We start from the raw sequence: 9,333 nt of genomic DNA, 5'->3' as shown, positions 1-9,333 counted from the left end.
TCAGGAACACAAGGCTGCGGATTACCTTTCGGCTCGCAGGACTGAGGCTTGGGAACTGCCGTCTGCTACTAGGTCTACGGGCAGTCGCCTGCACTGATTCGTACTTCCAGGCGGAAAAAAAAAGGGGGGGGGGGGGGGGGGCAGAGCTTTGCTTTTGAGAACGTAAATCTGCGTGCTACCCTTTGTCTCGCAGGCTGCAAAGTTAACGCAGCGGCGGCCACGCGCAAACTGCACGCAACTACGGCTTAGACACACGCCAGGCTCGACGTTACTTGCTTAAAAAAATCAAAATAAAATAAACGCAGCTTGGTGGCGCCGACTGAACGAATAGTTCGCCGGAGCGAAACACGCGTGAACTATGGGCGAAACAAGTGCGCGGGAGAAAGGAAAAAAAAAAAAAAAAAGAGGCATAAAGCCACTGAAGAGCGAAGGGCGACATTGCGCTCGCAGTCGTTCGCGGTCTGTACGAACGTGAGGACGATCTCGGATAACCGTGCAGTGTGTGCGCCTTCTGGGATTTCTTCTTTTCCCCGAGTTCCAGCGACGGCTCCGCTGACTCCGCTCTTCTGCTCCACCGCATCACACCGCAGCATCGTCCTGCCGTGCCAACAGAGGTAAAACAATCAAAAAGCAGATAGAAAGCCGGCTGTACAAAAAAGCAGGACCGCGAGTGTGTTTAAACACCACGAACGGGTGAGCAGCTTTTGGCGCCTGCCACGTCTTTGCCGATACGGAAGTCGATGCGATCTCCTTTTCTCTTTCGACTCCTTGAAACAAGCTCACCTCTTGAGGAGGAAAAAGAAAAAAAAAAGTAGTGCAGAAAGAAGAAAATATTAAAATTTAATTTCAAACTGTACGAATAAAGGGTGGCATTACCGCGTCGGATGCCTACGTGTTTATGCCCATAAAAAAAAAGAAAAGTCTTAAGAGTTATTTTGATTTCGCAATGATTAAGCCTCTTTACCTTAGGACTTTGAGCGACTTCAAGTTGGTACTGCTCAGGATTTCCGACGCAGAAAAAAATGTACCTGGCACATGGTTACGTGGACTGCCATGCAGGGAAGCCACTCATATGCCATGCTTTGCGAAAGAATCAAAATCTATATTGCTGTCGTGCTATAAAGACTGGGGTCTAAGAGGTGGTGTACCTTGACAACGGATGATAATGAATAAGAGTATAATTTACGTGGCACTTTTACGATCAGCTGCCAGAGACGACGAGGTTATTTTTTTTTTTTAATCCTTATTTTTTGTTCACTTCATCTCAGTTCGCTATATTACATTGAATAGTTTAGTGGTTCTTCCATCTACCTATTATCTTGTTTCTTCTCGGAATTAATGAGCATTGTTAATAAAGAAAAGTGCAAATTATTTTTATGTACATAACAACATTCTTGTTCAAACTACCGTATGTCGAAATCATGGCTGCAAGTTTATTCGAACCAGAGTACGGCGAAACGCGTGTTGAGTTAGAGTTCAATGCAAATGAACATGCACTCCTTTAAACTTCAACTGCCCTTTATTTCAGGAGAAATTCTTACCTCGCGCTAATTCTACCTCGTAACGCCCCCGTTGTTGTTGTGCCTTCAAAACATGGCGCCTACCTACAAAGGGGGATATGGAAAGAATCGGGTAGTTTTACGTTAATAGCCAATAATAAAGCAGATGACGAAAAAGGTGTGACTGCGAATAAAATGGTTTTTGTGTAATTGAGCAGTGAGATCAGATAAACGGACGGCGAAATTAAAAAAAAAGAAAAGTGATTGCAAGATTTGTAATGACAGTAATTAAGAATAATTACAATAAAATAGTGCTGAAAGTAGGATTTAGTATCGCATGCGTCTTGTTGCATGGATGAAAGCACTCGCTGAGTCAAACACTTATCCGCGACTAACCCAGTATGCCGGGGCACTTAATAAGCAGGTCCAGCGTTTCATCATTTCTTCATTTCGGCGATATTTATTTTTCCTTCTCTCGTTTCGGTCATTCACTCTGCGGAGCGCTGGTCAGTCTTTCTCTAAATGATCATATATCATGGTCTGTTCGTTCCTTTTAATAATATTGGCGGTAAAAAGAATGCGATGCTTGCACTTTCTGTAGTCAACAAAGTTTCACTTACATCAGCGATACTTTCATAACACTTGGGCACTTCTACCGCGCGAAACATTTCTTTCAGCTGTCATCACGTCATCCAACAGTTCAGACAAAACATTAAAACTTTGTTTTAGGTATTTTAAAGCCCTTAGGCTCAAGGTTTGAGCACTCTAGGCATTTCTGCGAGCGCTCGAAGCAAGAAGCGCGATCTATAAATAGAAACCGATAAATAACGAAGCCTTTTTTTGTCCAGCTCACAATTTATTTCGGAAGTCGTTCGGAGCAAGGTGATCAATAAAGAAAAAATAAAATGACAAAGTCATTTGACAAGATCTCGAGAAATTATATTGCGGCAGATCCACCTAGTTCGAATCTATATAAAGCGAAGCTTTGCGTGAGTGCATAAAGAGTCGAAACACGAGTACACGCACGCACGCACGCACGCACGCACACACGCACGCACGCACGCACGCACGCACACACGCACGCACACACGCACACACGCACAGCACGCACACACGCACGCACACACGCACACACACGCACACACTACATACATATACACACACATACACACACACACATACACACACACACATACATACACACACACACATACATACACACACACACATACATACACACACACACATACATACACACGCAAAGTATACCAAACCTTTTGTTACGCGGCGTTGTTGACTACTAGAAAGTTCGACGTACCCTTTGAACGCATCATGGTTTCAAAGGACGCATGCAGATATACGTACGTAGCGCAATTCTAATCCATTCTATCCGCAAGAAGCGTTTACTTCCTACTTACCGTGCAGCTGCGGATGCGCGAAGGCGAGCGCCATCTGGGGGTTTTGCAAGGAACCCAGCGGCGCGCATGCTCCACTGTGATTGGTTGGCCTATTCGGCAAGGGAACAACTAAAATCCCTATATAAGAAAAGTACCGCCATCTACTCTTTCCTCCGCCGCCTCCTCCTCTCCTAAAGCGCTTGCTTTTTTCTTTACTTTTTGCTTTCGAAAGCCAAGTCGACGGTGGCGCACCTAGAAAGTCCACGTTGAAGCTTTCAGGCAGGGCGCGCGCCGCCGCCGGCGACTGCGGCTGCGCAGAGGACTTTCAACATGGCTCTGAGGCGGAAAAAAAAAGAAAATATAAAGAAGTGAAAAGCGCGCGCTATCATCGTCCAATCGGAGATGCAGGAGAGAGAGAAGCGGCGTTTATCAAAGGATGGCGGTACTTTTCTTATATAGGGACTTTAGGAACAACTAGGCCGCAGCGCCCACTGTCACGAAACCCGGTGAGGTTCGCAAAGACCTTTTAAAAGCATCCAGCTTGTTATTCGCTTGCACTTCGCTCTAAGAGCGCGCGACGCGCGTCATGTGCTTACGACGCCACGCCCTGCTGTCTGTTGACTGCTTGTTTTCCAAATCTTTGTTATCAGCTGCGGTGTAGACAAACAGAGAGCCGACCGTACGCCAGAACGGCTGTTTTTTTTCTCTGCTTCTTCTTTCGTAGCGTCCGCAGTGCGAGTGCTTGCGCCCAACTGCGTCTCTTTGTCTTCGGTGCTCTCCAGGCTGCCTTGTGCTTGCCTAATGATGCCAATTCTTACAGCGTTCTGTTGAGGCTTACGCGAATTATGTACAAGAGGCCGCTGCAAACAAACAAACATGGCTTTATCGCCCAATTTCTATAGCGTTTTTTTTTTCGTTTTGTGTGCCGTCTTTTGAGATCTTTGTTCTTGATCCATTCAAAATTTGATGCGGTATATTATAAGCCTGCCAACCGAATTATGTGCACTCATGCGAAGCTAGTAGTAAGTGGGGACACGGCAATATTTGCTTGCACTGGAGCTATATATAGAATATTGGAGAAGGTCTCACAATGGTGGCGTGCTTTCTTTTTTTTTTCTTGCTTCGGTGGCACTGATGGCATGCTCGGAGAAGAAACTGCAAGATGTCAGCAACATTCCAAGCCCTGTAATGCATCTTTGCACGTGGCTGCAGTACCGAACAGAATAATAGAATAAAGGCGTGACGCCCAGCTACCTGCCCTGTCACATGCAGTCCAAGTATTCACTATTCATTTCAGGTCACGTAATTCGACTTGGAAAACAATAATATAATAAAAAACGAGATTCCCCGAACGGAGAACAAAAACTGTACACATTGGGATAATCCGCTTGACGTTCTCGCAATAAAAAATGAACTTCTACCGGATTTCTGCCGTCGTCGTCGCCGTCGTCGTCGCCGTCGCCGTGAGGTTCCGTATAGATTTCAAGGGCGATAAAATCGTTGCCGCGCGCCGTATGCGTGAGCGAAAGCGCGCGGGGGACGCGCGCTATCACGGAGGGCGAGACCCCCCCCCCCCCCCCCCCCCCTCCACCCGCGCGCTATCACGGAGAGCGAACGCTCGGCGGAAAGCAAACGTGACGGTCGCGCGAAAGACCGTGGGGGTATGGGAGGGAGGGAGGAAGGGATGCGGGGCGGCGCTGTGCTCCGGCACCAAAGGCGTATCTTGCCACTCAATCTCCCACGCGAAAGCAACAAAGCGGGAAGAGGGGGGGGGGGTAGGGGGGGCAGCTTCTCCTCTGCCAACAACTTCTCCTTTGCGCTTTGCCCGGGAATGCCGGTCGTCCGCACCGTCTCTTATCTCCACACGGCTCTAACCTTTGTACGCGCTGTGCATTCGCCGCTCAGTTTCCGTTGAAGCGATAGACCGCGCGAACCTGCGCTTGCTGCCAGCGTTTTGACAGTCGTTGGCTGCGGTCATTCAGTGTGATCTATTCATGTTTGCTTGTGCGCGCTGACACCACGATTGTTAATTCAGTTAGTAAGCCAATGTGCTCAAGTTTATGCAGCCGATAAAGCTACTATCCCTACTCCGAATAGCTCTCTACTAATTTGCTATCGCAATCGATGCTTCGCCTTTCGGGCGAAACTGCGACATTTTTTTTCTTACCGTCAACACCCCGCTATTGCTTGAAATTGAACGGTCTAGCGACTAATAATGTTCCGAGAATCATCGACATTTTCTGGCTTTTTAGACAAAAAAATCTTGGTCTGTGTTGTTTTTTCCCTCTTCCAACGTATCGAGCCATAACACTTGTCTGAGCGTACGAAGCTGTACGTACCGCTTGGTTTGAACGTACGTAGCAAGCAATGAAGCACAGATGCATCTTGTGCATATTTTGTTTGGTAATTGATACCTCTTTGTGGTATCGACCGACTTTTTAACCTTCAAGAAATCCCGACCGCGGCGGCCGCATTGAAATGGCAGCAAAATGCTAAAACGCTCGTGCACGTAAATTTAGGTGAGCGTTGAAGAATTCCAGGTGGTCAAAATTAATCTGAAGCCCCCCATTACTGCGTGCCTCATAATCAGATCATGGTTTTGGCGCGTAAAACCCAAGAATATATTTTAAGCCTTGAAGAGAGATTATAAAAGCGCAGCTTTCGTTGGCGCTACCCCATACGCTGCTTCACGGCTGTCTGGCAGAGTAAATTGAGCCAATCCCAAAGGCAATGTAATGGGCGGGGTCCTAAACATGGCGTCCATGACGTGTTTCCGGCTAGGAAATTGCTTCCGGGGGCAAGCAGTCAGCAAACCTTCGATAACCTTCGAGATTCGTTTTTCTTACTTGGAGGGCGCCGTCGCTTACGCTATAGTAATAAACTATAGGACTAAACTTGGACACTATAGTAATAAAGGTGGTGACTTAGTGGGTCTTATTACAGTGCACGATGAATATCCTCGTAACGGTTTTAATGTGGTTTGTAATGTGGGCCGATTTTTCACAGCGTCCGACGTCACAGCATCCACAGGTACGCATCATACATTGACCAATAGTGCTAGCAACACAGCGCATCGCTGCAGTAGGTCTACTGGGAGGTTTTCGTTCGAATTGGACAATCAGCCTGACGATTAATGCCCAATTTTCGCGTCTATACTGGTGTCATAGAACAGCGCACTTACGGATTTTAATCGTTTGTCTATGATGGGTCAGAGCTATATTACCAGTAATCTCCTATGTCCTTGACCATTGTCGAGGTGAAGATGACACCAACAGTTTGTCACAAATTTTCAACTGAAATTTAATTTCAATTTCAACCAATTTCAACCAACCATTGAACCTTCCCTTTTCCCTTTTGTAGATTTCCTTTCCGAAGGGATCCGTGGCTTCCGTTATTGTAGAAGGTTATTTCACATTTCAACTAAAGTTGTCAACACTTGAAGTCGGAAGTTTTTATTTGATTTCCAATGTCGTTGAAGGAAGCAGGAGAAAAAAAATCGGGAAATGCAGCTTGAAAAACGCCCTGTCCTCGACGAACACACTGCTACTTGAACGAACATGCCACGGAATGTGTTTTCTTGCTTACTCCATCCGTTATTTCGGTACAGTTCACATCATACATCGCCGGTTTGATCGATGTATTAGGACATCACTGACGCGCAGGCATAACGCACATTATTAAGTTCGCAGCATGGACATATTGGTGGTTTAATCTAGGTTTGGTACTGACGGTGCTACGCATTGAACTTATATAAGCTAAACCCTTGGTGGTCGGCTATATCTACGTGGCCTCTAAGATTAACGTCGAAGGCTGTGTTCGGACGCTATGTTCGGCGACTCCTAGAGTTAGCCTATACAGTAACTCCTTACCACTGTCATTGAAAAGAAAAGTGTACAATCATTGCATTCTACCGGTGCTAACATATGGGGCAGAAACTTGAAGGTTAACGAAGAGGCTTGAGAATAAGTTAGGGACCGCACAAATAGCGATGGAACGGAAAATCTTAGGCCTAACGTTAAGCGACAGGAAGAGAGCGGTTTGGATCAGAGAGCAAAACGGGGATAGCCGATATTCTAATTGACATTAGGAGAAAAAATGGAGCTGGGCAGGTCATGTAATGCGTTGGATGGATATCGGCGGACCATTAGAGTTACAGATTGGGCACCGAGAGAAGGGAAGCGCAGTCGAGAACGACAGAAAACTAGGTGGAGTGATGAAGTTATAGAAATGCGCAAGTTGGAATCAGCTAGCGCAAGACAGGGGTAATTGGAGATCACAGGGAGAGGCCTTCGTCCTGCAGTGGACATAAATATAGCCTGATGATTATGATGATGGTGATACAGTAACTCGATATCGCTCACTGTTCCCACACGTGGTGGCCGCATTCTTACGAGGCCACAGAATGAAAGCACCCTTGCATAAGGACCCATCACTACACACGCAAAAAGAAAAGAGCAAGAACAAGAAAGAAACGCACCAAAACATCGTCAAGAACATGTAATATCCCGAGGCTATCTGTGGCTTCATCATCTGGTTGTTCTTAGTATTCTTTTGATGTTCTCCGCTGCTGTGTGGCTCCGTCATTAAAAGTTGTGACATTGTCTCGCATCCACAGTCTTTAATGATCTGAGACAGTCGCTCCAAATACACGCTGTATATGAAGCCGTCAGCTGTCGGCCTCCCACTGCAGATTACGAAGCTCATAAAGAAACAAAAATGGTCGCAATCTAAGTTGTTACAGTAACGTTATAAATCATTAGAGCGCGGACAAGTATAGATATAGTTCCTGCGCCCCACCATACTGCTTGCCATGTTATCAATAAAAGTCACACATTAGAAACTAAGGGAAATTTGGTTATAGTGTGACTAGTAATACTAGTATTGAAACTAGTTAGTGAAACTCGAATAAGGATGTTAAGAGGCAACTTTGCCCCAGGTCAAGCACAAGCCACGGTAGCTTATTGGCTATGACGTTGCGCTGCTGAGGTTACGGGTTCGATCCTAAACGCTGCGGCCGAGTGTCGATGAGGCGAAATGCAAAAAAAAAACAAAAAAAAATAAATAAAAGACGCTCGTCCACACAGATTTAGCTGCACGCTAAAAATACTTTTGGTGGTCTAAATAAATACGTCGTCCCTCAATACGGCGTGCCACATAATCAGATAGCTGTAACTGGTTCGAAAAATCCAGATTTTTTTTTTATCTCAGGCGAACTTCCATTTTCCCTATTCAAGTAAGTTTACGAATTCGTAACTTTGGGCCGGAAATCAATATCGCGGGTCTGTAAACTGCTTTAGTTATAAGAAATAAACCGGACAAATGTGATTATGTTTTGCAGCTTACGTAAAAATTTTACAATCCGAGTGTTTGGCAAAAGTATTGCTCCCAAAGTAGTGGTATATTACTGAGAAGTGTGTGATACATCCGTTTTGCTTGCCTTAGATGTTTTAATAGGTACAGTTCTCTTCTTTTGATCGTGATCTCTTCTTTTTTCTTGCCGAGTTACAGAGTTAACTCGATGCGTTAGTTCTTTCGTACAACTTGGCTATCTTGAAAACCCGCAGCAGCGGGCAAATTTACCTCCGCGCTGTCTCTCGTGTCGCTTCAACGCGAACTAAACGTCCAAAGCAGAGCGCATACGAAGCTACCGGCACTCGGCGCATGCACTTTGTCCCCATCGTACATCTCTTTGAAGATGAGGCCCGCGCGGGCGCGCACCTCGCCCACATCGCAGATCGCTTTCAAGATACGGCGCCCGCGGGGTCGCGCTGTGAGCAGCAGCCGATGGAGCGGAACGCACCCCCCCCCCCCCTCTCTCCGTCGCCTCGCCCCCATTCCTCGCGCGCGAAAGAAGACCGCGCGCTTCCGGCTTGCCCTCCTCCTTCGCGTGCGCTACCGTGAGCCGCGATTGCCGGCTCACCCTCGTACGCTTTCACTCGCACACATCTCTGGGATCCAAGTTGTCATGGATATGTGCACCGCCAAGATTAAAGACAGCGTACGGCGCGCGGCGATGATTTTATCGCCGTTGGACTTTATACGGAACCTCACGGCGATGGTGACGCTGACGGCAGAAATGCACTCGGAGTGTACATATAATTGATATCGAATGAAACTAACTCGTTAACTCAGTACACCTGCTTTTTTTAGATGCAACAAACCTAATAAATGTTAAAAAATTAAATTATGGGGTTTTACGTGCCAGAACCACGATCTGATTATGAGGCACGCCGTAGTGGGGGACTCCGGAACAATTTTAACCTCGTGGGGTTCTTTAACGCGCACCTAAATCTAAGTACACGGATGTTTTCGCATTTCACCCCCTTCGAAATGCGGCCGCCGTAGACGGGATTCGATCGCGCGACCTCGTGCTTAGCAGCCCAACATCATAACCCCTAAGCAACCACGGCGGGTCCTAATAAATGTGGTGCAGGGAA

At 46.6% G+C, this 9,333-nt stretch overlaps 1 protein-coding gene across 2 annotated transcripts in view; it reads left to right on the top strand.

Moving 5' to 3' along the window:
- The first annotated feature begins 396 nt into the window (after nucleotides 1-396).
- The window catches only part of LOC119463332 (G1/S-specific cyclin-D2), a 335,797-nt gene continuing 326,860 nt past the window's right edge, over nucleotides 397-9,333 (top strand). The window contains exon 1 of one of the 2 annotated variants that reach the window (XM_037724130.2): nucleotides 397-614. The gene's annotated coding sequence lies outside the window, so the exon portion shown is untranslated. Of the gene's footprint in view, nucleotides 694-9,333 lie in introns of both variants that reach the window. The other variant, XM_049656520.1, reaches the window with a different exon arrangement.

The sequence above is a fragment of the Dermacentor silvarum genome, chromosome 9, assembly GCF_013339745.2.
Source record: "Dermacentor silvarum isolate Dsil-2018 chromosome 9, BIME_Dsil_1.4, whole genome shotgun sequence".
Taxonomy (NCBI): domain Eukaryota; kingdom Metazoa; phylum Arthropoda; class Arachnida; order Ixodida; family Ixodidae; genus Dermacentor; species Dermacentor silvarum.
This window is presented reverse-complemented; position numbering and strand designations above follow the sequence as displayed.